Genomic DNA, 27,443 nt, shown 5'->3' with positions numbered 1-27,443 from the left:
AAAGCCGCACCATGCGCACTTGAAATAGCTCTTACATTAGTGGTAGACGCAGGAATCGCCTTTTTATTTACGCTCTTACAAACGCGATGGAAAGCAAAACAAAGCAAAGCAGAGCAAAACAAAACGAACAAACGAAAACCCTCACGTCCCGCATTTGCATATAACGCCGTTACGTGCCCAAGCGGTATTGTACGTCATCCTAGCACTGCACGCCGGTGCGTATGGTATATGGGAACGAGCACACGCCACGAATCGTCTCGAATCACTCCCTACAGCTGTAAGGTGCCTTGAAGCGTGCACCCCCAACATTCTTCTTTGCTCATCTGTGAAAGGTAAACTCTTGAGCAAACTCTGAACCAGCTCTAAGGAAACTAATCCGATTAGATGTTACTTTGACTCATCATTTAAGGGATCCTTGTTAATTGGAGAAATCAAGGATTTCGAATGAGTTCTGTGTGCGTTAAAAGACAGCTATACACAGAAAACATGCAGGACACTGCTCATGATGTTTCCCGAGCCGAAACACAGTGCGTTTTTCCAAGCCATCTGACCAAGCCCGCCCACCGAAAACTGCAGCAGATCGTGTAAAGGCATTCAACTTTGTAACTACTGCACGCACAGGAAGCAGAATAAATTCCTCTTTTCAAACTGTCAAAGGTTTGCTGCAGGACATCGCACAATCTCTTTTGAACGGGGACAAACGATTTCTTATGGGGCGCAGTAAGTACAGACGTTTATAAAGCTCCACTCATGCCGACGATGCAGCATGAAGAAGCGCAACCTAACGTTTGCATTCCTAGCACTGTTGCAACCTAGCACTGTTGCATTCCCCGCATCAGTAGCTAAGAGAATATAATTTACGACTCTTGTTAATGCAGTTTCAGAAACCAGACTGAAATTTCTCAAGTATATTATTTGAATCCATTTGATGTTGGGCAACAACTATTCTTTCAAGACTCTTAGATTGAAATGGGACCTTTGAGACAGGCCTGTAGTTGTTAAGAACTTGTGGATCCAAATTTGACTTCTTAAGGAGCGGTCTAAGAACCACTACCTTAAATTGATCATGTACGACGCCTGACGCAAGCGATGCATTCATCATACTAATTATAGGTCCTGCCAGTCCTTCGAGGGAATCTTTGACTAGCTGAGTGGGGATGGGATCTAGCAAACAGGTGGTTTACTTTGTCTTACGTCTGTGTTCATGAGTTCACCATAAGAAGAAATCTGAACAGGAGTGGTGATCATGCGAGGTCACCACGGAGGAAACCACTGCTCTCCCCCCAAAAAAAACCACCACTGCCCCTCTCAAGTTTGCTAAAGACCACATGGATGTTCCACAACTCCTGGAACAATGTTCTGTGGACAGACGTGACAAAAGTTGAACTTGTTGGTAAATGTGCACAGCGTTATGTTTGGAGATAACAAAACACCGCATACCAACTCCAAAACCTCATCCCACCTGGGAAGCATGGCGGAGGCTGTACGGCTTGCAATCATCGAGGGACCGATGAATTCCGAGATGTATCAGGAAATTCTACAGCAGAATGTCAGGGTGTCTGCCTGTGATCTAAAACTCAAAAGACGCTGGGTCTTGCAACATGACAAAAACAAAGGAGTACATCAACAACAGAGTGGCTGAAACAGAAGAAATTCCGTATGTTGGGATGGCCAAGTAAGAGTCCTGACACACGCGCTTTCACTCATATGAGCTACACGGCTACCAAGATGATCTCAGGTGCGCCGAGCTGGTACGGAACATATTGAACTGATCGACGGCGAATTGTCTCTCAGACAGGCTTTTCACCTCTAAGCTCCCTGACTGACAGTGATCAGCTAGGTAGTAAAACAGTCAGCTGCTTCTAAGCCTTAAACAGCTGCATCTCGGCGCTTCCACGGAGAGATGATTTGAAAGCCGAACATCGCCCATTGGGAATACCTTACTATCACTAGTTTAAGAGACTCTTAAGGTCTTGCAGAGGTGCCTGTCTAATAGCATGCGCTTTGCAAGCTATAGGTGTTTAGGCTGAGGCAGAATGCCTGTTAACAAAATGTTTTTCTAAAGGGGCCTCGCACTCTTTTCCAAGCAATGGTCACCATCCCCACCGAGTGTCACAATGTAGTCATGTCCTAGGACATCACCTGTTAGTCTCCATTTGTCTGCCACCAACACTTTAGGTTACGGGGTCACAACCGCACCCCGGAGACCAGAGGAGCTGTTGGCGTTCTGGCGGCGCAGATTGGGCTGAAGGTGGGGCGCTTGAATCTCGCTGTTGGAGGCCGTCTGAAACTGACCCAAGCCTTTCCCTTGAATTAAATGTAAATAAGAAATGAACCCCAGATGCACATGGAATCAATCACGTGTTTCCTTTGAGCCGTTTCAGAGACTGCTCCAGAGTTTACCTTGCACAGATGCGCAAAGATTAATGATGGGGGTGCACGCTTCCAGGCGTCTTACAACTGTAGGGACTGATTAGAGACAATTCGTAGCTTGTGCTCATTTCCCTCTATTCCCCGTGTTGCAGTGGTAGGATGACTTAAATTCCTGCTTCGACACGTAACGGGATTATAATCAAGTGCAGGAGCTGAGGGCTTTAGTTTTGTTTCGTTTTCCATGGCGTTCGTAAGCGCGCAAATCAAAGGCAATTCCTGCGTCTAACACGAATGTAAATGCTTTTGAAAGTGCAGTGTGGTGCAGCTTGTAAAATCCTTGTCCACATTTTTGGTTTGTTGATGTTTTTTCTGTCTGCCAAAGTTGCATTTTGACATCCGGACTGGGGGACTTTATCATTTGAACGTGAAGCCAGCCTTAAACCCTCTGAGGCGTGTCTGTCTGCCGGCACGAATCTTGTGAAAGGTATTTTTTTTAACGGAGAGCAACTTGAAAAAGGTTTCCGCAGCCACCTCGCAGTCCGTGTTTGATTATAGGAGGAATGCGGCGGCGAAAAGCTCGCATTTGTCGTGCTCGAGTGGTTAAGGCGATGGGCTCGAAATGCATTGGGGCTTCCCCGCGCAGGTTCGAAACCTGCCGACTCCGGCGTCTGCCGCACGTCGCCTTGTGCCTGCGCGGCAGAGGCGAAGTGCCGCTTCTCCTTTCCTGGTACTATAAAAACGCTAAATCGCTTGGCCCCGCTGCCATGGAAAGCAATTCTTCAGATAACCACACATTTTGCGTTCGCACCTCTGGTGCTCTACTTATGCCTTTGAAAACCTAATGAATAAAGCTGTAAGAACCGACACGATGTGTAGGTGCTCTTAAAGCACGCAGTAAAGAACTGTTAACAGCAAGGGTTTCAGTGGGTTAACTGAGGAGAAGGCGTGATCGCTAATTGTTGACTTTTTATTTGGTGTTAGAAACACTCTTACTGTGCATGACGTGCAACAAATGTAGCCACAGAAATTGCATCACGCTTTCATGTATGCTATTGCAGACACCAACGTTGCCTAGATAGAAAACCGAAATAGCCGTGGGTTTGCTTGCTGGTCTGAAGGATCTCTCTTCGAATCTCTATCATTTGTCAATGGAAGTAAAAGGCGCTGCAATCTGATACGTTCAGAATCAAACCCGCAGCTGTTGTTCGACATTATTTCTTGACTAATTACAACTGAGTGTCGCATGAGCAGTTACATAAACTTGTCTGGTATATTTGAACACCAATGCCGTTCTTCAATTAAAACTAACAGTACATTGTCAGGGACATTCAGTTCTATACAAACAAGAGACAGACAAGAGAATATTTCTACCGTTCATATGGACTACGTGTTGACTTACTGATCGGAATAATTGAAAGGTTCCGGCTCATAGCCGATGCAGTGCGTGCTAATTAGAACAGCAACGCTGAGCTCTCAGCACCGTACTGAGCCCAGGTGTTTTTCTAAAGCTGTCAGGTGCAGTTCATTTACATGAAGGAAATCTCTTACTGGGTACGATTACAATGCAGGAAGTAGCACAGACTACATAGGGAGTAGCCCGATGCGTTTAAAAACGACCCGAGCCAGGCAGGAGTCGAACCTGCAATCTCCTGATCCGTAGTCAGACACGTTAGCCATTGCGCCACTGGCCCTGGTGTGACACTGCAGGACTGTAACCCAGTGAGATCAGCACTGCAACTAGTAAAATATTACCCCCGGTCCATTCTTTTCCAAAAGTGAGAAACACCTGTTTTCTACATTTTGTCTGTTTTAAAACCATATCTCTTTAAACCAAACCAAGAGTTTGTCTTTTGCACTGATATTCTGATTCATTTCGATTTCAAAGAAAAAAAAAACATAATCTTCCAAAGCATCATAAAATTGTCCATTCTTCCAGACTCTACTTCTCTCTTGTAGTAGTACAGCAGACCTTTCCAGGTGAGCAGATCACAGAGTCCGAAATATGCTTCCTCCATCAAGCAAAGTACCTGAACATGACTCTGTCTTCATAAAAGCGCCCCTGTAATAAAGAAATTAAATCCGAAATCAAGAGGGCAGTTGCCTACTGAAGTTCAAGAAGTCATCAATTTTAACCTAGCAACACATTAAAGGCTGCATCTATACAAGTACGATTCTAGAAATGCTCACCAGATTACGTTTTAAGAAGGAACTGTGCCTCAGGTTCCGCCGAGATCTTAACTTGGATGGCAGGATTCAGAGTCCGGAGTGCGGACTGATGGCGCACGGAGGGTCCACATACTGTGGATCCCTCAGTTTTCTTCCGCGTGTTTAAACCGCCAGCGTGTGACTCCCCTGTCCCCGTGACCTCATTGCTCTGCTCTCGCCTCTGTGCAGCTGAGCCCGACTCATGGTAAAGTGGAAAACAATATGCCCTCAACGTGGGATTTACTCTGGATCGAGGATAGATGTCACCTTTTTATCGTTGAACAGGATGTATGTGATGTGGCGACTAGGTTCAATTTTGTATCCTCTTTAAAAGATTAAGGACTGGGGTGAGCGTGATTTACCACCCTTTCAGCTAAGAACCTGACATGAGCACCGTTTAAGCTGCATAGACTCGGTCGTTTAACTCTTCTCCATTAGCAGGGTTAAGGGTAAAGAAAAAAACATTGCTGACTTCTTTTTTTTTTTGCCAGCCGCGAGCGCTGATTAGCAAGGTTTGTATTTCATGTTTTGCAAGTTGCATCCATTTTAAGAAAAACAAGTCGTTCAAGACAGGAAATGAATGCTTGCATTTAATTAAGGCTAGACGTAGGCAGTTGTCCATAATGACCAGTTCTGTTCGAGAAGACAGAACAAAAAAGGCACCGCTGGGATTCGGATGCAGGGTCTCCTGTTTACTAGACAGGCGCCTTAAGCAACTAAGCCACAGCGCCCCAGGAGAGCTGTCCTTTTGCAGCCACTTGGACACACCACTCAGACACATCTGCATTCGGTGTGTGCTCCGCCTGCTCGCCGAGCAACTTGCCACCTTTACATACAATAGCAACATCAACACCAAGAGAAAGGGTGACAAATGGCTTTTATCTGGAACTTTTCATGTCCAAGGAGCGCAATGTGCTTTCTGTGTACAACAGGGCCACTGAACTCCACACTGGCCACTGAACCACAGCAGTGGCTTGCTGGCTTGACATCTCCCAAGGAAAATGTTGAAATCGCACATGGAACAGGAAAATGACCCTCGAGTACGAGGGAAAAAAAAGAAAAAGATCATCTGGAGCGCGCCAACCCATGTCCGGACAGCCAAGATCCCTCGACGAGGTGGCCGAGTGGTTAAGGCGATGGACTGCTAATCCGTTGTGCTCTGCACGCATGGGTTCGAATCCCATCCTCGTCGCGCTCCATGTCTGACACGTGTGCCCGTTTGGCGTTGGCCCTCCTGTCGTTTGCTCCGGTTCTAGAGCCGTGCATTTTCTAGCGGTGGCTGAACATGGTATAGTAGGCTAACGTCGGTATCGAGCAGTAACAGTAACGGTATTTACGTGCCGCTGCTGCCAATTGGCTCTGGCTTGAGACCGCATTTTCACTTACTTGCAACGCAAACGGAGAAAGCGATTTTTGACAGTCTCTCGAGAGACTGCGCTAGGTGTTTAGGGATAGACTGTGAGTTCCCCCTGGGATGGTGGCCTCTCAAATAGTTTGTGATTCCTCTAGACGTTTATACAGTAGAAGCCTGCTTCGTGGCTTAAATCCAAGCTAAGGAAACGAGTTAGATGTCTGATGCAGAACTGCGAATTCAATGAAGGGGAACACTACAGTACATTGCACTGTATGTGTGAGGAAAGCTGCCCCCTTCAGTCCCTTGTCGACCGAACAGAGGACTGTAAAGGATACCGCCAAGAAACTTAAGGATGCTGGTTGGAATCCAGCTCCAAAGAAGCCCCTTTGGGTGTTATGTCATCAAAAAGTAAGAACAGCGAATCTCCCTTTGATCAAAAGTGCAACAGAGCTGTTTTCCGTGGAGCAGGTTTCAGACCCGTAGACCTGTTTTATTTGTAGGGCAGGGCGCATTCCCAAACGCGAATCTCAAAGTGCTTTGGGCGGAGTAGCGGTGAGGCTTATTAATAAGAAAGAATTAAGTGTTTCTGAGCTTTCACAAATTAGGCCTCATCTCTCTGTTCATCTCTGTGGTGCAGCCACAGAGAAACTATTCATGCAGGCTGATTTAAGGTTTCCCTTGATAAGGGACAGCTCCCAAAGGGGGATGCACTTAGCTAAGCCTGGCTATCATGATCAATGGTCATCCATTGGCGCCTATCTGTCTAGGGAGTGCCAGATGGACATCTGGACTGCATTCCTAAGTGTCAGGAGTAAGTGACTCATATCTCACCTTGATCAACCAATCAGGGACTGGTAGGGCCGAGTAACCCACGTGGGACTCTGATGCCCATGGAACTTTCAGCCAATCAACGAGCTGAAGTTCCTCCAGGTAAAAACAGGCAACACAGAGAGCCTGAGAGATTCAGTGGGAATTCAGTAGAGATTTCTGTGGAGTTTTCTAAAGGGAATTCAAAGGAGAATTCCAGGGCAGGACAGCCCAGGAGCAGAAGGCTCCCAAGGGCAGGACATTCTCACAGCGCGCCTCCTGACCATCCTAAGACTCAGCCCGGACAACCACGGAACGGCCAGTGTGTCCGAGTGCCAGAACTTTCCTTTGTTCTAAGAGTCTAGAGCGGAGGTTGCCAGAGAGTAACCAGAGGATCCACCCGAGGTTAGCACCAGCAGCAGGCCTCGTGAACAGGTCGGAACTGTGGACAGTTGAATCACTATTCAGAACTAGCTCTTCATCAGGAACGAACCGGTCTTCTTCTTGACTTGCTGGGACCCACAGTCATCTTTTCTCCTGTGCACAAACTTTGCTAGTTAAAGCCAACACTAACTAGCCGGTCAGTGAGCATCAGCAGGGCACCGTCGCAACCCGCACAGCACAGCCTGGCACCTAGACAGAGAGCGCGGATTGGACAGCAACAAGCCTGCAACTGTTTCTTTGTGCCCGCAGGAGATCTGAATCCCCAGAGATTGGATGAGTATTCAACTTCACTGCATTACTGCTCGAGAATTCAATTGTTATCCCAACCAGTTGATATCAATTTAATTCCTAAGAGTTATGTACTTGTTTTCAGTATCTAATGTAGAAGTTATAACCAGGTTCATTTATGAAATGGTCTAAATGAATGATATACTGAACGTATGTCCTCTTGATATGTGTAACACTTTGTAACTGACTGAATATATACCTTTTGTATTCTGATAACCCTCTCGATAAGATCTGTTCGTTTTACATGCATATTCTATGTATTGTAACGCCCTCGCCTGGTGGTAAGGAGGAAGCGCCCCTAGGCGCTCGTAGTACCGCTGGGCATGCTGGGAGTGGTAGCCGGAGTGCGGCCTACGCGAGAGAAGCTCGCCCCAAACCCAAAGTCCGTCAAGGCTCTCTGCGCCCTGTGGGAGGCCTTGGAGGTAAAGGACGGGGTGCTGCGCCAGGGGTGGCGGGTACCCTCCAGTGGCGAGGTACGGTGGCGGCTGATGGTGCCTTGGTCGCTCCGCGGGGCGGTGCTCCGAGCAGTGCATGGCCAGCCGGGCGTGGGGCACTTTGGCGGTAAAAAAACCCTGCAGCGCCTCCGAGGCCATTTTTATTGGGGTCTTTGCCACCGGGACGTGGAGCGGTACTGCCGAACGTGTGCAGTGTGCGTGGCGCAGAAGGGTCCCCCCGAGCGCTCTCGGGCCCCCCTCCAACAACACCAGGTGGGGGCTCCTATGGAGCGGGTGGGGGTGGACGTTTTGGGCCCGTTTCCGCGCACCGAGGCCGGGAACCTCTACGTCTTGGTGGCCATGGATTATTTTATGAAGTGGCCCGAGGCCTACGCCCTCCCGGACCAGAGTGCCCCCACGGTGGCCGATGCACTGCTGGAGGGGATGTTTGCCAGGCTGGGGGTGCCGGAGGAGTTACATAGTGACCAGGGGCGTAACTTCAAGTCCCAGGTCTTCGCCAGAGTGTGCCAGCGCCTGGGGATCACTAAGACGCGGACCACACCGCTGCATCCCCAGAGCAACGGGTTGGTGGAGCGGTTTAATCGTACGCTCACCACCCAGCTGGCCACCCTGGTGTCCCGGCACCAACGGGACTGGGACCGCCACCTCCCCCTTGCGCTCTGGGCGTATAGGACCGCGGTCCAGGAATCCACCAGGTGCACCCCGGCCTCACTCATGCTGGGCCGGGAAATGTGAACCCCGGTGGACCTGGTCTTCGGCCCGCCGCCCGGAGACTGGTCGGCACTGCTGGCTGGTCCGGCAGAAGCGGCACTACGACCTGCGCTGCAGGGGGCCTGCCTTCCAGCCCGGGGACTCGGTTTGGGTGTACAACCCGCGCCGCCGCAAATGCCTCAGCCCTAAGCTGGCGCCGTCGTGGGAGGGGCCCGCTGAGGTACTCTGGGTGGTGGGCGAGGTCTGCTACCGTGTCAGGTTGCGAACACGGGGGAGAGTGGTGGTCCTGCACCGAGACCGCCTGGCCCCCTACCGGGCTCGGGAGGAGGAGCCGTGTGGGGAGGCTCTAGAGGACCAGCCGGGGCTGGAGCCGGCCGATAGTGGGGCGTCCGTGGGTCGCCAGCCGTCACCGTGGCGCAGCGGCTGCTCACGCAGGGTTCCACAGCAGTTAGCCGAGTACGAGTACAGCCTGAGGGGGGTGTTCGACGTCGGCGAGACGCCAGACGCTTCAGGTTTTTAAGGAGTAAGAGTGCAGGGGGTCTAAACCTGCGATCCAGTGTGTTGAAGTATTTCACAACACTACCCCTAGCACATCTGGAAATAAATCCTCATAATGATTATTGCCCTGGGCATGTACCAAAAAATCACTGAGCATATATATATATATCACTGTGTTGAAGCTAGAGACACAGAATAAGTGCAAACACATCCTAAATACAGTGTTCCTGCACCTTTGACCTCATCCAGAATGTATCGTTTTTTGAAAGGGATTGCTGTCAGAATGCACAACTGAATCCCAAACAGAATCTCTAGTCAAATATGATCATTTGTGAAACAGGCAAATGAGTCTCTCAGGTGCCCATTACTCATTTTCAGACACAATTATGCAATACTTTCACCATGCGTTGAGCAAAAGTGATTAAAGATACCAGAGGTAAGGTTTAAAAGTGATTCTGAGGTGCAACACATCAGCGATACAGCTAGGCATCTGAAATGCGGGGTTTGAGAGCCCTTCAGGGAACACCGTACCCTAAAGGTACCAAAAGTCCACTAGTATAAGCATTAAGTCACTGTCACCCCTGTTACAATGTGATTGCTACATATCTTCATTTCTTTGGTTTTTAAGGAGTAAGAGTGCAGGGGGTCTAAATCTGCGATCCAGTGTGTTGAAGTATTTCACAACACTACCTGTAGCCCGACTGGAAATAAATCCTCATTCTGATTATTGACTTGGGCATGTACCAATAAATCACTGAGCATATATATATATATATCACTGTGTTGAAGCTAGAGACCTTTATGTAATATTATGATGCTAAAATGTCATTTTCACATATATTAATGTAATAAATGATTGCTTATGCTTTATAAACAAATCTAATTAAAATAAAAGCTTACGTTTTGTATTTATCTTGTACCATAGAACATGATTTGCTTTGTATTTCAAGCCCACAAAGTGTCCAACTGACGCACTACATGATATAAGGAAGATTATCACATGCATATCGGTATTATCTTTCTTATGAAAATGCATTCCTTTCATTACCTTTTACTTTTTAAAATGAACTCAAATTGTGTATAATGTAATAATTTAAGTAGAATAGATTCTAATAATATAATGATCCAGTGTGTTGCACTACTTCACTGCTTCACTGCTCTATGCCGTCTGGAAATAAATCCTCAGACTGCTTACTGCCCTGGGCATGTACCAATAAATTACAGGAGCACATCTATATATCACTGCGATGAAGCAGGAGACACACAATCACTGCAAACACATCCTAAATACAGTGTTCCAGCACCTTTGACCTCATCCAGTACGTATCATTTCTTGAAAGGGATTGCTGTCCGAATGCACATCTGAATCCCAAACAGAATCTCTAGTAAAATACGATCATTTGTGAAACAGGTAAATGACGGTCTCAGGGGCCCATTCCTCATTCTCAAGACATATCTATGCAGTACGTACACCATGCATTGAGCAATAGGGATTAAAGACACCACAGGTAAGGTTAGATGTCATTCTGACTATATTCTAAAATATTGGACTCATATTCTTATGATGGCAGTCACTTATGATAGTGACAGAGACGCTGTGTTGTAAAAGGGCGCTGTCTTTTGGATGAGATGTAAAACAGAGGTCACAGCGAGCTGAAAAACACGTTTTGAAAAGTGTGCTTTTCCTGCCCCAGAATTTAAATGGGGGTGACCAAAGTTGCCCAAACGTGTTTATTTCTGCTGAAAAACCTGTTTTGACAACTTCTGCACAGTGGGGTTAAGGGCTGACTCAGTGGGCTCTAATGAGCCAGGCAGTTACATTGGGATTCCAAGGTTTGAAAAAACACGTTTATTTCGAGCTGAAAAACAAGTTTTGAAAAGTGTGCTTTTCCTACCCCAGAAGTTAAATGGGGGTGACCAAAGTTGCCCAAACATGTTTATTTCTCTGTCACTATGCTGGGGAATTGGGACCCGCACAGACCTCAGGGTGAATGCCCCCCCGCCGGCACCATTAACACCGCTTCCAGCTGGAAGCTTTGTTTTTCCCTGTAGCTCACCCTCATCCGGGTACTGACCTGGCTCACACCTGCTTAGCTTCAGTGATTTTTCAGTTGCGAGTTGCAAGGGGATGCAAGTGATGGAGCCGCTCGCTGCAAAAGCTACTGCATTGGCCAGGAATCGAACCCGAGCCTCCCACGTGGCAGGCAAGAATTCTACCACTGAGCCACCAATGCTCGGTGCCTGGGCTTTCAAAAAAGACGCTTTTTTGGTGCTCTGTGCAAAACGCGTCGACATCTGCTTCCAGCTGCAAAATGCCAATCGCGGACACTGAAGAACTTATTTCCAAGGCAGCGGGTACAAGCGATTGGGTGTTTTAAAACCACCAGGAACAGCAAAGAGGCGCGCTTCTTTGCTTGCGCCAGAACACACCGACTGGAGGCGGACAACGTAGTCGGCAGGATTCGAACCTGCGTGGGGAGACCCCAATGGATTTCTAGTCCATCGCCTTAACCACTCGGCCACGACTACAGCAAGCCCTGCTGCCGCTGCGTTCTTGCTACAATCTTACCTGGATCGCGAGGCGCCGGCGGAAGCCTATTTCAAAGTCGTTCTCCGTTTCAAAAAAACATTTCCAAAATACAAGCCTTGCAGACAGACACACCTCAGAGGACTTAAGGGTGGCTTCATGTCGGAATGATAAAGTCTCCCCGTCCGGACAAGAAAATGCCACTTTGTTACACACAAAAAAAGACTTTCAGAGGCTTCCCGGATGTTTCCACCAGATTAAAATATTCACCGATGCAATGTCCATTCTGGAAGTCTGGTTGAAGCGGTTGAAGCGGTTTAGTCGGGATTTGTTCACCATCTCTGTTGCGCGTGAGTTTTATTTTCAGGTCTACGCCATTCAGTAGTCCCAGTGGGCAAAAGACGTATAATATACGTCTATTAAACGCATACCTTAGACGTCTAAAAGTGGTCTACAATTCGTCTAGAATGAAATTCTAATATACGTCTAAAGTTATACGTCAATTATACGTCTATGTTTAGACGTTCATTATACATAAATGGTTGGAGTTCTATTATACGGATAAATTTAGAGGACTATTATACATATATGGTTGGAGTTCCGGATAACTTTAGAGGTCTATTATACGGATAACTTTAGAGGACTATTATACGTATATGGTTAGAGGTCTATTATACGGATAACATTAGAGGTCTATTATACGTATATGGGTAGAGGTCTATTATACATCAAAGATAGATTTTATAGGCGTAGAAACAAGTAAACCAAGCCAATGATTAGGTTTAGAAATGTATTCTGAAAATACACATTCACACCTGAAACATATGTATTTCAAATTATACATGGTATACAATCAATCAACAATCAACATATGGGCAATAATCATAAAAAACACAACTAGTCTTAAACTTCAGCTACAAATTCTGGTAACATGGCAATATACAGTATAGTAATGACAAACACAAAACTAATTACTTTAACACACTAACTCAAAACCACATTTTGATTCAAATATACATTTTAAAATGTACAACTTCTATATTTCCAAGAAAAAAAAATATTTCAATGGAAGTTAAGACAATTTTTGTCCACTATTTGCAAACCCTGTCTAATTGTCCTAATAGTTAGAACCAAAAACCTATTATTTTCAGTGTCCAGATCTCCTGGCCCCCTGCCTTGCATATGCATTCTTCAAGTAACACATTGCGTGCTCCTTTATTTCTTTTTCTGTTGATGTAGGGTGGGACTTCAGCACCGCAGCTAGGAGAAAATTGTATAATATTACTTCCCAAATAAATGATGATTAATATCTTCTTTAGTATAATCTAAAAAATGAACGGTTTACTAAGCTCAAAGCTGAAATAAATGTATAAAATTTGGCTTGCATCATAGCAGTTGAGCAATAAAGTCTGTCCTAATTAAAGAGTACCCAAAGTTTGAAAGTACAACATAGAATAAGAATAAGAGAAACGGCAAAACGATTTTGTGTCATCTTCCCCATTCACACTATTTTATGTGCCATTTTTTGCTTATTCACATACTATTTTAATCAAAATAATATTAAGAAAGATCTGTATGTATTCAGATAGTATTATTATTGTTCATACTTACTCGTCAAAAGAGGATTGCTGAGATATTTGCAGATATACTTCTACGTTTGAAAAACGTGTCCAAAATGGTGACCAACGAATACTAGCAATGCATTGTGGTATATAACCGGAAAATATGCTGGGTTTGATATTTTCTCAACGTATGCGTTTATTAATGTTGTCGATATTATGGTTGAAATTTAACATTGATAATACATCGCGGCTATGTGCCCCCTGCTATGAGCTGATGTGCAATTTTAACGCATGCAGTTAGTAAGGATCGGTCACTGTTGTATAGTATTATATATAATGACATTATGGAATAGGATGGGGACAGGCCTGGCATCACGGGGGGAGGGGGGAATGTCGCCCCTTCAGTTTTGGGCAAAAAGATTTACCTAACTTAATTTGCGCCCTAAAAAAATAGTTGTACTTTGTCAATGGTCAGACAACACTAAATGACAGGAACAGTCACTCAGTCTGTTTGATGGGCAGGAGGGCTATCCGTCCAGGAACTGCACATATCAGTGTCGTTATTGAGTGTCAACATTACGATCCTGTTTGCTCAGGTGGACCGATTCCTTGCAGTAGTTTATCATTATACTTAAAATCGTTATATAACTAGGACTAGTTATAGCAGTCTGTGCTTTCTGTTGGTTTTACAACATTTTTTTCTTAACGATTCAGAACATCCATGTAGCTGCAAAAATGAACGCTTATGGTACTTTTCGCTCCAGGCAATACAAACTGTGAGAGTGACGAAAAATGTGAAACTGAACTTCATCGCAAATACCAGATTGCTAGTCGTTATCTTCTATCATGAAGCACTAGTCAATGGCATAGCTGCGAGATTTCATTTGGGTAGCTGCACCGTACAGCTCCGTTTCAACCGAAATATCATCCCCCCCTCAGAATTTCAGACGCCCCCCTACAGATTTTTCCCCGGGCACCGCGCACTGATGGGGGATGGGGTGTCCAGGAAATGGTATCAACTTTTGTCAAGAAAATAAAAATAGAAACTCTATAGGCACTCAAACATTTTACTGTTTTTTTTCAGGCAGGTGGCAAGACCCCCTCAGCAAAACCCTTGTATGCCAAGCTGTGGGCATTGATTCGTCGAATATACGTATATTTACTGCGAAAATATGGCTATACGTATATATACGTCGCCTCGACGTATAATCAACGTCGAATTGCAACCGTAAAATCGACGACATGAATAAACGCATATATAACGTCGAAAACACGTCTAACACAGTGCCTGAGGCTTTTTACTGTATGTATCGTGTGTGCCGCAACTAGGAGTATACGGCACTCTGCACAGTGTACGAAGTAAATTATTTTCGCAGCAATTAATTTACACGTGTATAATAAATATAGTAAATATAATAAATTAATTACTGCGAAAATAATTTACCGTATTTTCGCCGTAAATATACGTATATTCGACGAATCAATGCCCACTTGGGTAGTTTGTCCTGAAAAAACAGGTCTGCATGAATGTGACCCAGGAGCTCCAGTTTTCGACTTTGCGTTGTGTATGGTGCTCTTTTTTGGAACCCCTGATTGGGACCATCCAAAATTGTGGACTCGTGTTGACTGGCTGTGTCTTTGTAAAAGAGCCCTGTTGAATACTGCGTCTTCAGCGTCTCGTCACTGTAGTTCAGGACAGACTCTATAAAGGCTCTGTAAGGATAGCAGTTGTTGCTCTGGCTGATCAATCGGTCTCCTACGGTGATGTCAACCTGGCTGAAGATGGCTGTGATGGGGTAATTCACCAGACTCACACGGGCTGCCGCATCAATGTCCTGACCGTCTGCTTCTGTTATTTTACAGGTCAAATAGAGCAGGGTGTTGTTTAAATCTAAATAATCTTCTCCGTTGCCGGCGACGTAGAACTCCAGAGGTGCGTTTTCTGTTAGGGCTGTGAGGGGTGGAACATCTATGTAAAAGCTTTTCTCGATGCTTGTTTGGGTAGGCGCTAATTGAAATATGTCCAGCTCCGACTTGGCGCATTCTGCAGACCCGCCGTGAACAAAAGCCATATTTAAAATATGTCTCGTTTCATGTCTTGTTGATTGTGGTGTGTCACGCCCTTCTTGGTCGACCTGAAGCTTTTATGAGTTGACTGTCTGCGCTTAGCCGTTCTTTTATCAGGTTTCGGAGGCCCCCGACGGTGAGATGATGACGTCTGTCTTTTTCTCTTGACAACCCTGCGGATGTATGCTAGACCCGAACCTTCCTGCTGATGTGCATCCACCTTAAACATGGCAGCGATTGTAACGTTGCTGACCACGTCTTTGGCGATGTTTTTAGCCGCCGATGCCATGTACAGCTTAGCTTTTTCAAACCCGCGTTTCAGAAAAGGCAGGCTTTTCTAAATAGCACTCTGAAAATACCCCCGATACCCGCGCCGTACTGAACCGGTAGCCCTGAAAATCCTGGTAATCCATAACAGCCTGTTGTTTGTAGTAGTGCGTATACAGAGAAGGATCCCCGTAGCTCTTGATGACCGTCATCCTTTTAGATGTTTGTCGCTTTCACAGGTCTGAAATGCAGCTTGACGATGACCTTTCCAAATGCAAATGACACGTGTTCGTTTTGATCCGTCTTTATTTCAATAGTGATGTTGTTAAAATGGTCGATGCTCACCGGCACGTAATGGGGTTTGTCGTACAATACTGTGACGAATTCACCATCCACGCCTCTAAAGGGCACACAACACAAAATTGGTGCGTAGACGTCGCCTATTAACTGGTGTTCTATGATATCGGTGTATATATACATGGTGTTAAATCTGCCAGTCATATCGACGGGGTGCGGTGATTTTACACCCACGACACCCGACTTGAAACCCAACATCCTCGCCAGGCGGTTATGCACCTGTATAACAATCCGTTTATCACTAACAATCCTTACCGACCGGCTAATGGGGTTGTACTTAAGACTTACAGCCGTTAACTTGGATTTTTCCACAGCCGTTTCATTGCAGTTTCATTTCATGCCAAGAGCTGCTCGATGTTGCTGTAGTACCCTCTCGGTAAGATACAGGTCCATATAGTCTTGAGCTCATCACTGACGAACAGAAAAACTTTGTCTTCATCAAAAGTGTGTAGTGTATGTGGATAGTGCAGCTCGACCAGGCCCACTTCCCAGCTCCCGTCCAGGGCAATCGCCTTTGCCAGATGCTCTGTGAAGCACGCATTGGTGTTCTTTGGAAACATCTTTGAGGATGAATTACTGGTGGCATTTTTCACCACCTCTATATGTCTCGGAGCTCGGAAGCCTTTACCCAACTATTGAATTTATCGCTCCAGCCGCGCCACTTTACCAAAAGCTGTTTGTTTTTGCCACGACCCCTGGCTGCTAAAATCGTTTGGATGCGGTAGACGTTCTCAACATCAGGGTTTATCTTCTGTAGCTCTTCTGCATAGAAGGAGCCCTTAATATCGTCGCCTGCGTAGTCCTGCAGTTTGTAATAGGGTCTCAGAGCCGAGGTCCGCTCTTTGACAATGAAAATGCGCCGGCTTGTGCAGAGTATAAGCAGCCTGGCCGGACAACCACTCGGCCACCCGGCCGCGGCTGGCGCTGCTCACACCCCGGGATCTCGCGGCCCTCACCAGACTCCCCGCGCCGACGTAACTACCCGATTCCCTAGGTTTATAATAGAGCGCACTCAACCCCGCTGCAGACATGGTCCCCTTCCAAACCAATACACACTTTCACACACCTAAAGCGAGGGATGTGCCACCATGGGGCTTTGGGACCTTGAGGCTCCGGACCGACCGGCCGGGGGGGAAGACGGGAGTTCCGACCCTTAACGACACACCATTGGCTCCTGAGTCAATAGAGTCATGATGTTTATGGCTGACATCATTTCACATTGGTGAATTTTAAGCTAAGAAATAAAAACATTTACAATGAAGATACCATTGCTTAATTTTAAATGCCTTTAAAAAATAAATACCTCCTGAGAATAATTTGCCACTCCCAGATCCTTGGTAAGGTACTGTTTGAATCCAATCAGGAGAGGAGCATCCAGGGAGTGCTTTCTATAGAGTCCAGCTTGAGCCACTCTCTTCCGGAGAGCCTGCTGATACTTTTTAACTACTCAGGGCCTGTAAGGATATAAAACACCGGTTTAAACATTTTATACCTATAAGACAAATAAGAATTTTAGTAAAAAATAGATACATCTGAAAAATAAAAAGTCTTACTGCTGATAGAATTCTTCAGAGCTCACATCTTCCCCTTCCTTATCCGCTTCTGTTTCAGTTTCTAGAGCAGCCTCTGGCATCTCTTCCTCCTGGACAGCGGCCTCTTGTTCAGGGCCGCTGGAATGCAGGTAGATTCTTTTCAACATGCTTTTACATAATATGTTGTAACAATGATTTCAAAAAGAAACTACAGAAGCCTTACAGATTAAAAATATCTCACCTTGCCAATGTGTCTTCAGGCTTCCCATGTACAAAAAGGCCCAAGGACTCTAGCAGTCTTAAAACCACTATCCTGTTTGCCTCACCAGACACGATCTCTATTCTGTGGTAATCCACGATGACCCCGTTCTTCAGGTGATTCATCATGTCCTCCCTCGCCTGTTGAGAGGCCATCCTGATCTTTTCTGCCGTGGCGTGCTTCATACACGCCCTCTTCAAGTGAGCAGGAAGCTGATCAAAAGTATTCAGGCACATCTTGCACACCAGAGGAATCCTCGCGGGTTTCCTTTGAAAATAAATAATACCATCTGTGTATAGAAACAAGCTAAGACTGATTTCTTAAATTATCCTTAATTTTCTCTCTCATAGTTTGAGCATAATGATTTTATTGCATTTATATAAGAATTGCTCATTGCTCCAAAATAAATAATGGTTTCATAAAAAAGTCAACACTTACTTGGTCTCAGTCACAGACTTTCCAATAGAAGCCATTGTGGAGTTCAGCAACTGCAGGTCCTAGAAGTGGGAAAGGAATTTTAAAAGAGAAATTGAATTACAATACAGAAGGAATGGCTGAGGGATCACTGAAATATATATATACACAATTTCCAAAGACTGAGTCCATATAGAAACAACTACCTTTCATTTTCAGTATAAGAAAAAAAAACATTATCTTCCAAAGCATCATAAAATTGTCCCTTCTTCCAGACCCTACTTCTCTCTTGTAGTAGTACAGCAGACCTTTCCAGGTGAGCAGATCACAGAGTCCGAAATGAGCTTCCTCCATCAAGCAAAGTACCTGAGCATGACTCTGTCTTCATAAAAGCGTCCCTGTAATAAAGAAATTAAATCCGAAATCAAGAGGGCAGTTGCCTACTGAAATACAAGAAGTCATCAATTTTAACCTAGCAACACATTAAAGGCTGCATCTATACAAGTACGATTCTAGAAATGCTCACCAGATTACGTTTTAAGAAGGAACTGCGCCTCAGGTTCCGCCGAGATCTTAACTCGGATGGCAGGATTCAGAGTCCGGAGTGCGGACTGATGGCGCACGGAGGGTCCACATACTGTGGATCCCTCAGTGATCTTCCGCGTATTCAAACCGCCAGCGTGTGACTCCCCCGTCCCCGTGACCTCATTGCTCTGCTCTCTCCTCTGTGCAGCCGAGCCCGACGCACGGTAAAGTGAAAAAAAAGATGCCCTCAACGTGAGATTTACTCTGGAGCGAGGATAGATGTTACCTTTTTATCATTGAACAGGATGTATGTGATGTGGCGACTAGGTTCAATTTTGTATCCTCTTTAAAAGATTAAGGACTGGGGTGAGCGTGATTTACCACCCTTTCAGCTAAGAACCCGACTTGCGCACCGTTTAAGCTGCATAGACTCGGTCGATTAACTCGTCTCCGTTAGCAGGGTTAAGGTTAAAGAAAAAAAACATTGCTGACTTCTTTTTTTTTGCTAGCCGCTAGCGCTGATTAGCAAGGTTTGTATTTCATGTTTTGCAAGTTGCATCCATTTTAAGAAAAACAAGTCGCGTTAAAGATTGGAAATGAATACTTGCAAGTCTAGCCGTAGGCGGTTGTCCATAAGGACCAGTTCTGTTTGAGAAGACAGAACAAAGAAAGCACCGCTGAGATTTGAACCCAGGATCTCCTGTTTACTAGGCAGGCACTTCAACCAACTAAGCCACGGAGCCCCAGGAGCACTGTCCTTTTGCAGCCACTTGGACACACCACTCAGACACATCTGCATTCGGTGTGTGCTCCGCCTGCTCGCTGAGCAAGTTGCCACATTTACATACAATAGCAACATCGACACCAAGAGAAAGGATGACAAATGGCTTTTATCTGGAACTTTTCATGTCCAAGGAGCTCAATGTGCTTTCTGTGTACAACAGGGCCACTGAACTCCACACTGGCCACTGAACCACAGCAGTGGCTTGCTGGCTTGACATCTCCCAAGGAAAATGTTGAAATCGCATGTGGAACAGGAAAATGACCCTCGAGTACGAGGGAAAAAAAAGAAAAAGATCATCTGGAGCGCGCCAACCCATGTCCAGACAGCCCAGTTTCGTCGACAAGGTGGCTGAGTGGTTAAGGCGATGGACTGCTAATCCATTGTGCTCTGCAGGCATGGGTTCCCATTCTCATCGCTCTCCATGTCTGACACGTGTGCCTGTTCGATGTTGGCCCTCCTGTCGTTTGCTCCGGTGCTAGAGCTGTAAATTTTCTAGCGGTGGCTGAACATGGTATAGTAGGCCAACGTCGGTATCGAGCAGTGACAGTAACAGTACTTACTGCGCCCCATAAGAAATCGTTTGTCCCTGTTCAAAAGAGATTGTGCGATGTCCTGTGGGGTTTGCAAAGCAAACCTTTGACAGTTTGAAAAGAGGAATTTATTCTGCTTCCTGTGCGTGCAGTAGTTACAAAGTTGAACGTCTTTACACGATCTGCTGAAGTTTTCAGTGGGCGGGCTTTGTCAGATGGCTTGGAAAAATGCAGTGTTTCGGCTCGGGAAACATCATGAGCAGTGTCCTGCATGTTTTCTGTGTATAGCTGTCTTTTAACGCATACAGAATTCATTCGAAATCATTGATTTCTCCAATTAACAAGGGTCCCTTTTTGAACCTGCCAGAAGCATTCTTTCAATGTAACAGATTTACTCCGGGGAAAGGCAGCATGACATTGAGAGTAGCTCAAGCTTTCAGCACCTGTATCGGACTGCGTGCATGCAGACACCGCTCAGAATCCCCTGTAAGATTCTCCTTCAATTCCGTTTTGCAGTGCTTTAGCTCTTTCAAAAGGCTTCGCTTTGCTAGTCACAATCCAAGGCTCATGACAGCATTTAAAACCAATCGCCACTGCGTCGGCCGGGAATCGAACCCGGGTCAACTGCTTGGAAGGCAGCTATGCTCACCACTATACCACCAACGCACGCCCACAGGAGCCCTGCAGGACACCACCAGAGAATGCTCACGATTTCGGAAGCTGTCTCCGGGACGTGCTGATTCCACACATCCTGAATAAATCATGATATTGTTAGTTGCTGTAGCTAGACGTTCAAATGAGTTTCATGGCCAGATGGACTGTTTCTTCCAGCGGTATAGTATTGCAGTGAGACAGCAAGATGCCTGCAAGACTATGTCACGCTAAACGCCACAGATTGTGTTTGTCCGTTCGTGTCAGTCGTCCTGCAGCCACGGGAAGTGGGACACAAACATGCTGCAATGCTTTCAAGACGTTAGGATTTGTTTGTGTAACATCCGAGAAGAGTACTTGTGGCTTGAATGTGAACTGTACGTGCCCGCCCCCTTTCCTCAGTAGTGCATGAGTTCCTCCCGGCATGCCCTTCGTCATTGTTCTGTCATCTTGTATTTAAAGGGTTGTATTTCTGCTGCTGAAAATAAGCAACGGTTTTCTCACAACTCCCTTTGTTCCCAACGGAGCCCTTGTCTGTCATGAAATTCTTCAAAACCTCAAGCTAGAAGAAGAAGAAGACGACAAATATGAAGCGTTACCGCAAGGACATGCCATGAGACGATCGATAACGATTTCCATAGGATCCCCGCGGTTGCCTGGCAACCGTCAGCTTTGCGCAGTGGCAGTATCGTAGCCTGTGAGGTTTAGCCAAGGTGCGATTATTGCTAGTTGAAAACTTTTCCCAATACCCCGCTTCCGCCGGTTTGAAATACAATCGGCGAAAGCGATTTTTGACAGTCTCGTCAGAGACTGAGCAAGGTGTTTAAAGACAGATTTGGTCATGGTGACATCATGGTAGAAAGAAACGAGCTTGTTACGTCTCAACAGAAACGCTCTTTAGCTCTTTCAGCGTTATGCAGAGAACAGCGTCTGTCGAGATCACTTTTGAGTCAGCGCGAAACGCTGTGTGCTGTCAGTTTGATTTCATATTGCTCGTAGCGGCGCCCGGCTTTTGTCTGTCAAACGTTAGGTTGCACTTCTTCATGCTACATCGTCGGCATGAATGGAGCTTTTTAAACGTCTGTACTTACTGCGCCCCATAAGAAATCGTTTCCCTGTAGCTCACCCTCATCCGGGTACTGACCTGGCTCACACCTGCTTAGCTTCAGTGGGTTTTCAGTTGCGAGTTGCAAGGGGATGCAAGTGATGGAGCCGCTCGCTGCAAAAGCCACTGTATTGGCCGGGAATCGAACCCGAGCCTCCCGCGTGGCAGGCGAGAATTCTACCACTGAACCACCAATGCTCAATACCCGGGCCTTCAAAAAAGACGCTTTTTTGGTGCTCTGTGCAAAACGCGTTGACATCTGCTTCCAGCTGCAAAATGCCATTCGCGGACGCTGAAGAACTTATTTCCAAGGCAGCGGGTACAAGCGATTGGGTGTTTTAAAACCACCAGGAACAGCAAAGAGGCGCGCTTCTTTGCTTGCGCCGAAACACACCGACTGGAGGCGGCCAACGTAGTCGGCAGGATTTGAACCTGCGCGGGGAGACCCCAATGGATTTCTAGTCCATCGCCTTAACCAACCGGCCATGACTACAGAAAGCCCCACCGCCGCTGCATTCTTGCTACAATCTTACCTGGATCGCGAGGCGCTGGCAGAAGCCTATTTCAAAGTCGTTCTCCGTTTCAAAAAAACATTTCCAAAATACAAGCCTTGCAGACAGACAAGCCTCAGAGGACTTAAGGGTGGCTTCATGTCGGAATGATAAAGTCTCCCCGTCCGGACATGAAAATGCCACTTTGTTACACACAAAAAAAGAATCAACAACAGAGAAATGCCCACAAGCATTTGAAAAGCCGCACCACGTCGCACTTGAAATAGCTCTTACGTTAGTGATAGACGCAGGAATCGCCTTTCTATTTACGCTCTTACCAACGCGATGGAAAGCAAAACAAAGCAAAGCAGAGCAAAACAAAACGAACAAACAAAAACCCTCACGTCCCGCACTTGCATATAACGTCGTTACGTGCCCAAGCGGTATTGTACGTCATCCTAGCACTGCACCCCGGGGCGTACGGTATATGGGAACGAGCACACGCCAGGAATCGTCTCGAATCACTCCCTACAGCTGTAAGGCGCCTTGAAGCATGCACCCCCAACATTCTTTTTTGCGCATCTGTGAAAGGTAAACTCTTGAGCAAACTCTGAACCAGCTCAAAGGAAACTAATCTGATTAGATGTTACTTTGAGTCATCATTTAAGGGACCCTTGTTAATTGGAGAAATCAAGGATTTCGAATGAGTTCTGTGTGCGTTAAAAGACAGCTATACACAGAAAACATGCAGGATACTGCTCATGATGTTTCCCGAGCCGAAACACAGTGCGTTTTCCCAAGCCATCTGACAAAGCCCACCCACTGAAAACTGTAGCAGATCGTGTGAAGACGTTCAACTTTGTAACTACTGCACGTTCAGGAAGAAGAATAAATTCCTCTTTTCAAACTGTCAAAGGTTTGCTTTGCGAATGGTGCAGGACATCGCACAATCTCTTTTGAACGGGGACAAACGATTTCTTATGGGGCGCAGTAAGTACAGACGTTTAAAAAGCTCCACTCATGCCAATGATGCAGCATGAAGAAGCGCAACCTAAAGTTTGCATTCCTAGCACTGTTGCAACCTAGCACTATTGCATTCCCTGCATCAGTAGCTAAAAGAATATCATTTACGACTCATGTTAATGCAGTTTCAGAAACCAGACTGAAATTTCTCAAGTATATTATTTGAATCCAGATACGATTGACATTGGGCAACAACTATTCTCTCAAGACTTTTAGATTGAAATGGGACCTTTGAGACAGGCCTGTAGTTGTTAAGAACTTGTGGATCCAAATTTGACTTCTTAAGGAGCGGTCTAACAACCGCTACCTTAAATTGATCAGGTACAACGCCTGACGCAAGCGATGCATTCATCATACTAATTATAGGTCCTGCCAGTCCTTCAAGGGAATCTTTGACTAGCTGAGTGGGGATGGGATCTAGCGAACAGGTGGTTGACTTTGTCTTACGTCTGTGTTCATGAGTCCACCATAAGAAGAAATCTGAACAGGAGTGGTGATCATGCGAGGTCACCACGGAGGAAACCACTGCTCTCCCCCCCAAAAAAACCACCCTGCCCCTCTCAAGTTTGCTAAAGACCACATGGATGTTCCACAGCAACTCCTGGAACAATGTTCTGTGGACAGACGTGACAAAGGTTGAACTTGTTGGTAAATGTGCACAGCGTTATGTTTGGAGATAACAAAACACTGCATACCAACTCCAAAACCTCATCCCACCTGGGAAGCATGGCGGAGGCTGTATGGCTTGCAATCATCGAGAATCACCCAGGCTCACCCAGCATCTCCTGTTTACTAGGCAGGCGCTTTAACCAACTAAGCCACGGTGCCCCAGGAGTGCCGTCCTTTTGCAGCCACTTGGACACACCACTCAGACACATCTGCATTCGGTGTGTGCTCCGCCTGCTCGCTGAGCAAGTTGCCACCTTTACATACAATAGCAACATCGACACCAAGAGAAAGGATGACAAATGGCTTTTATCTGGAACTTTTCATGTCCAAGGAGCTCAATGTGCTTTCTGTGTACAACAGGGCCACTGAACTCCACACTGGCCACTGAAGCACAGCAGTGGCTTGCTGGCTTGACATCTCCCAAGGAATATGTTGAAATCGCATGTGGAACAGGAAAATGACCCTCGAGTACGAGGGAAAAAAAAGAAAAAGATCATCTGGAGCGCGCCAACTCATGTCCGGACAGCCCAGTTTCCTTGACGAGGCGATGGCAATGGACTGTTAATCCACTGTGCTCTGCACGCATGAGTTCGAATCCCATCCTAGTCGCTCTCCATGTCTGACACGTGTGCCCGTTCGACATTGGCCCTCCTGTCGTTTGCTCCGGTACTAGAGCCGAACATTTTCTAGCGGTGGCTGAACATGGTATCGAGCGTAGGCTAACGTCGGTATCGAGCAGTAACAGTATTTACGTTCCGCTGCTGCCAAGTGGCTCTGGGTTGAGATTGCGTTTTCACTTACTTGCAACGCAAACGGAGAAATCGATTTTTGACAGTCTTTCGAGAGACTGCGCTAGGTGTTTAGGCATAGACTTTGTCAGTTCCCCCTGGGATGATGGCCTCTCAAATAGTTTGTGATTCCTCTAGACGTTTATACAGTAGAAGCCTGCTTCGTGGCTTAAATCCAAGCTAAGGAAACGAGTTAGCGGTCTGTTACGACCCCAAGTGTCTAGGGGTAAAGGGGTGTATCATTTAGGATAATTCTTTTGGAAGCAGGGGGATTCTGGTGAGGGACTAGGAAGCGTGATAAGGGTAAGGAACTAGAGTGGTGCCAAAGAAAAGAAAATAAACAAAATGGAGCTGGCTAGGACAGTGAGGGAAAGCTAATCTGACTACAAAAGAAACCCCGAAACACACGGTCTTCGGCGTCTTCAACACCCTAGCTAACCTGCACTGACTACCCAAAACCATACAAGACAAATGGCACTCACCCGTACTAAACTAGCGTACTAATACAAAGTCAACTAAGTGTGTAAAGTGTACCCAACAACCTAAACTAACCTTATATACAAAAGTTCACACAAAAACACAAGTGAACCAGGAATACAAATAAGGGAAAACAAGAGTAATAAACAGGAGCAGGGTACAAAAGATCACAAAAGTTGAACATGTAACACTGGGGCAAGGGAATGACAAAACAAGGAAGAACACACAAACAAATGAAAGTACAAAGAAACTAATGTAAACCAACAAAACAACAAAGCCGAAGCTGTACGAAAATACACAAACACAAAGCAAAACAAACCAACAAACGAAGCCGAAGCAATAACAAGAAGCAAAGCGAAGCAAAGCGAAAACCAAAACCGAACGGGACCGAATTCAAACGAAAGGCCTCTTCTTTCTGAAAGCCTCCATGTTATATAGTGAATAAGATGTGTTCTGATTGGCTGAGGGCTGTTTGATGATGACATCATATTGAAACAGTGGTGTGATGGTTGGCCAATGGGGAAGGGAGAACAATCAAGGGTCAACAGTGTGGACATAACAGAAAAAACACACACAGAACACTCTCTGGGACGTAACACCCCCACCCATAAAAACAAACATCTAATGTTTGGACAATGAAGACAAAACCAATCAAACAATATGCTATACTCTACCCCCAGCCAGGTCATTTCCAAGAATAAGAGTTACCCCTTTAACAGGTAGCGAAGGACGTACCCCAACTCTAACAAATCCAGTTACTAAACCACATTGTAGATGTACACAGTGTAAAGGCACTTTCATAAAACCCATTTCGATGCCTTGAACTAATACACTCGAACCACAGAAAGATTTATCAGATAAAGGCAGTGCATCCACAACAATAAATGACTGGGCTGCTCCAGTATCTCTTAATATTTTAATTGTTTTCTGGTCTTCTGGTTTACCTGTTAGCGAAACGAATCCTTCCATAATAAATGGTTCATAACTAGGGTCAGGGAGACTGTTTTCACTAGACAAAGGAATAGCAGAACGGGAAACAGTCTTAACAAACCCAGCACTCTTAGGTTGTTGCTGTTGCTGCTGCTTACGTTTTAGGGCCAAACAATCTGCAATTATATGACCTCTCTTGTGACAATAAAAACATTCACGCTCCTCTTTAGAACGTGAGGAACTAGTTTTTACTGGGGGAGACTGAGACTGGGAACTTAGAGTAGACAAAGTCTTCTCCGCACGCACAGACATGAAAACATTCTTATGAGTGAGCACGAACTCATCTGCCAAAACAGCGGCTTGCGATAAAGTAGTTACTTTTTGCTCATTCAAATACACAACAATGCGTTCAGGCAAACAGTTCTTAAATTCCTCTAAGAGCATTAACTCACACAATGAGTTAAAGTCACTCACTTTACTGGCTACAACCCATTTATCAAAGAGAGTGCCCTTCTCTCTAGCAAATTCAACAAATGTCTGGTCTGACACTTTACGATGATTTCTGAAGCGTTGTCTATAAGCCTCAGGAACTAATTCATAAGCCCGTAAGATAGCAGCTTTCACAGTATTGTAATTCAAACTTTCTTCTAAAGAAAGTGTAGAACAAACTTCCTGAGCTTTGCCCACTAATCTACACTGCAAAAGCAGTGACCAAACCTCCTTAGGCCAACGAAGTGATGTGGCAATTCGCTCGAATGCACCAAAGTACGAATCAACTTCCGTCTCCCTAAACAGAGGAACTAAAGCAATGTGCTTACTTACATCAAAGGTGGTAGAGAGTGGATCTTGCAAAGGAGACACGCTAGAGGCCTCGGAGTGGGTCGGCTGCACAGCAGGAGCATTCTTTCGTGCTTCTAGCTCAAGCTGTCGGAGCTTAACCTCTTTCTCCGCCTCGATCTCCATCTTACGAATTGCAAGGCGCAATTCAAATTCTGCCTGGCGTACTTGGGCTTTTTCCTGCGCCTCCATGTGCAAGCGGGCCAAATGAACTTTCAGACGAGTATTGCTTTTTGACCCGGTGGAGACCGGAGAGAACGGTTCAAAGGGAGGCAAGGTGGCCTTGACCTCAGCCTCCACTAAGTCTTCAGCCACCCCCTGCACCTCGTCCTGTTCTTCCACCACCATAGCAGGTTTAGCACCAGCCCCAGGAGAACCGGCGTACCTGCTCGTTAATGCAATGACCTCTAACTCTACCAACCTATCCATCACAGCTCTCTTGACGTCCCTTTTAAGAGCTTGCGTCGAAACCTGAATCTGGAAGTAATCAGCAATTTGGAGCAATTCGTCCTT

The 27,443-nt window shown here is 45.9% G+C and overlaps 6 non-coding genes across 6 annotated transcripts; 2 read left to right on the top strand and 4 right to left on the bottom strand.

Moving 5' to 3' along the window:
* Nucleotides 1–3,991: 3,991 nt before the first annotated feature.
* trnar-acg (transfer RNA arginine (anticodon ACG)) lies at nucleotides 3,992–4,064 on the bottom strand. The gene has a single exon. It is a non-coding gene; the product is annotated as a tRNA-Arg (tRNA).
* A 1,624-nt stretch (nucleotides 4,065–5,688) lies between these two features.
* On the top strand, nucleotides 5,689–5,770 carry trnas-gcu (transfer RNA serine (anticodon GCU)). The gene has a single exon. It is a non-coding gene; the product is annotated as a tRNA-Ser (tRNA).
* A 5,812-nt stretch (nucleotides 5,771–11,582) lies between these two features.
* On the bottom strand, nucleotides 11,583–11,664 carry trnas-aga (transfer RNA serine (anticodon AGA)). Its single transcript has one exon. It is a non-coding gene; the product is annotated as a tRNA-Ser (tRNA).
* An 8,889-nt stretch (nucleotides 11,665–20,553) lies between these two features.
* trnag-ucc (transfer RNA glycine (anticodon UCC)) lies at nucleotides 20,554–20,625 on the bottom strand. The gene has a single exon. It is a non-coding gene; the product is annotated as a tRNA-Gly (tRNA).
* Nucleotides 20,626–21,278: 653 nt separating this feature from the next.
* On the top strand, nucleotides 21,279–21,420 carry LOC138235777 (U4 spliceosomal RNA). Its single transcript, XR_011188319.1, has one exon. It is a non-coding gene; the product is annotated as a U4 spliceosomal RNA (small nuclear RNA).
* A 422-nt stretch (nucleotides 21,421–21,842) lies between these two features.
* trnag-gcc (transfer RNA glycine (anticodon GCC)) lies at nucleotides 21,843–21,913 on the bottom strand. The gene has a single exon. It is a non-coding gene; the product is annotated as a tRNA-Gly (tRNA).
* Nucleotides 21,914–27,443: the final 5,530 nt, after the last annotated feature.

Source organism: Lepisosteus oculatus, unplaced genomic scaffold, assembly GCF_040954835.1.
Source record: "Lepisosteus oculatus isolate fLepOcu1 unplaced genomic scaffold, fLepOcu1.hap2 HAP2_SCAFFOLD_83, whole genome shotgun sequence".
Classification (NCBI taxonomy): Eukaryota; Metazoa; Chordata; class Actinopteri; order Semionotiformes; family Lepisosteidae; genus Lepisosteus; species Lepisosteus oculatus.
Note: the sequence above shows the minus strand (reverse complement) of the source record. Positions and strands in the feature narration are given on the sequence as shown.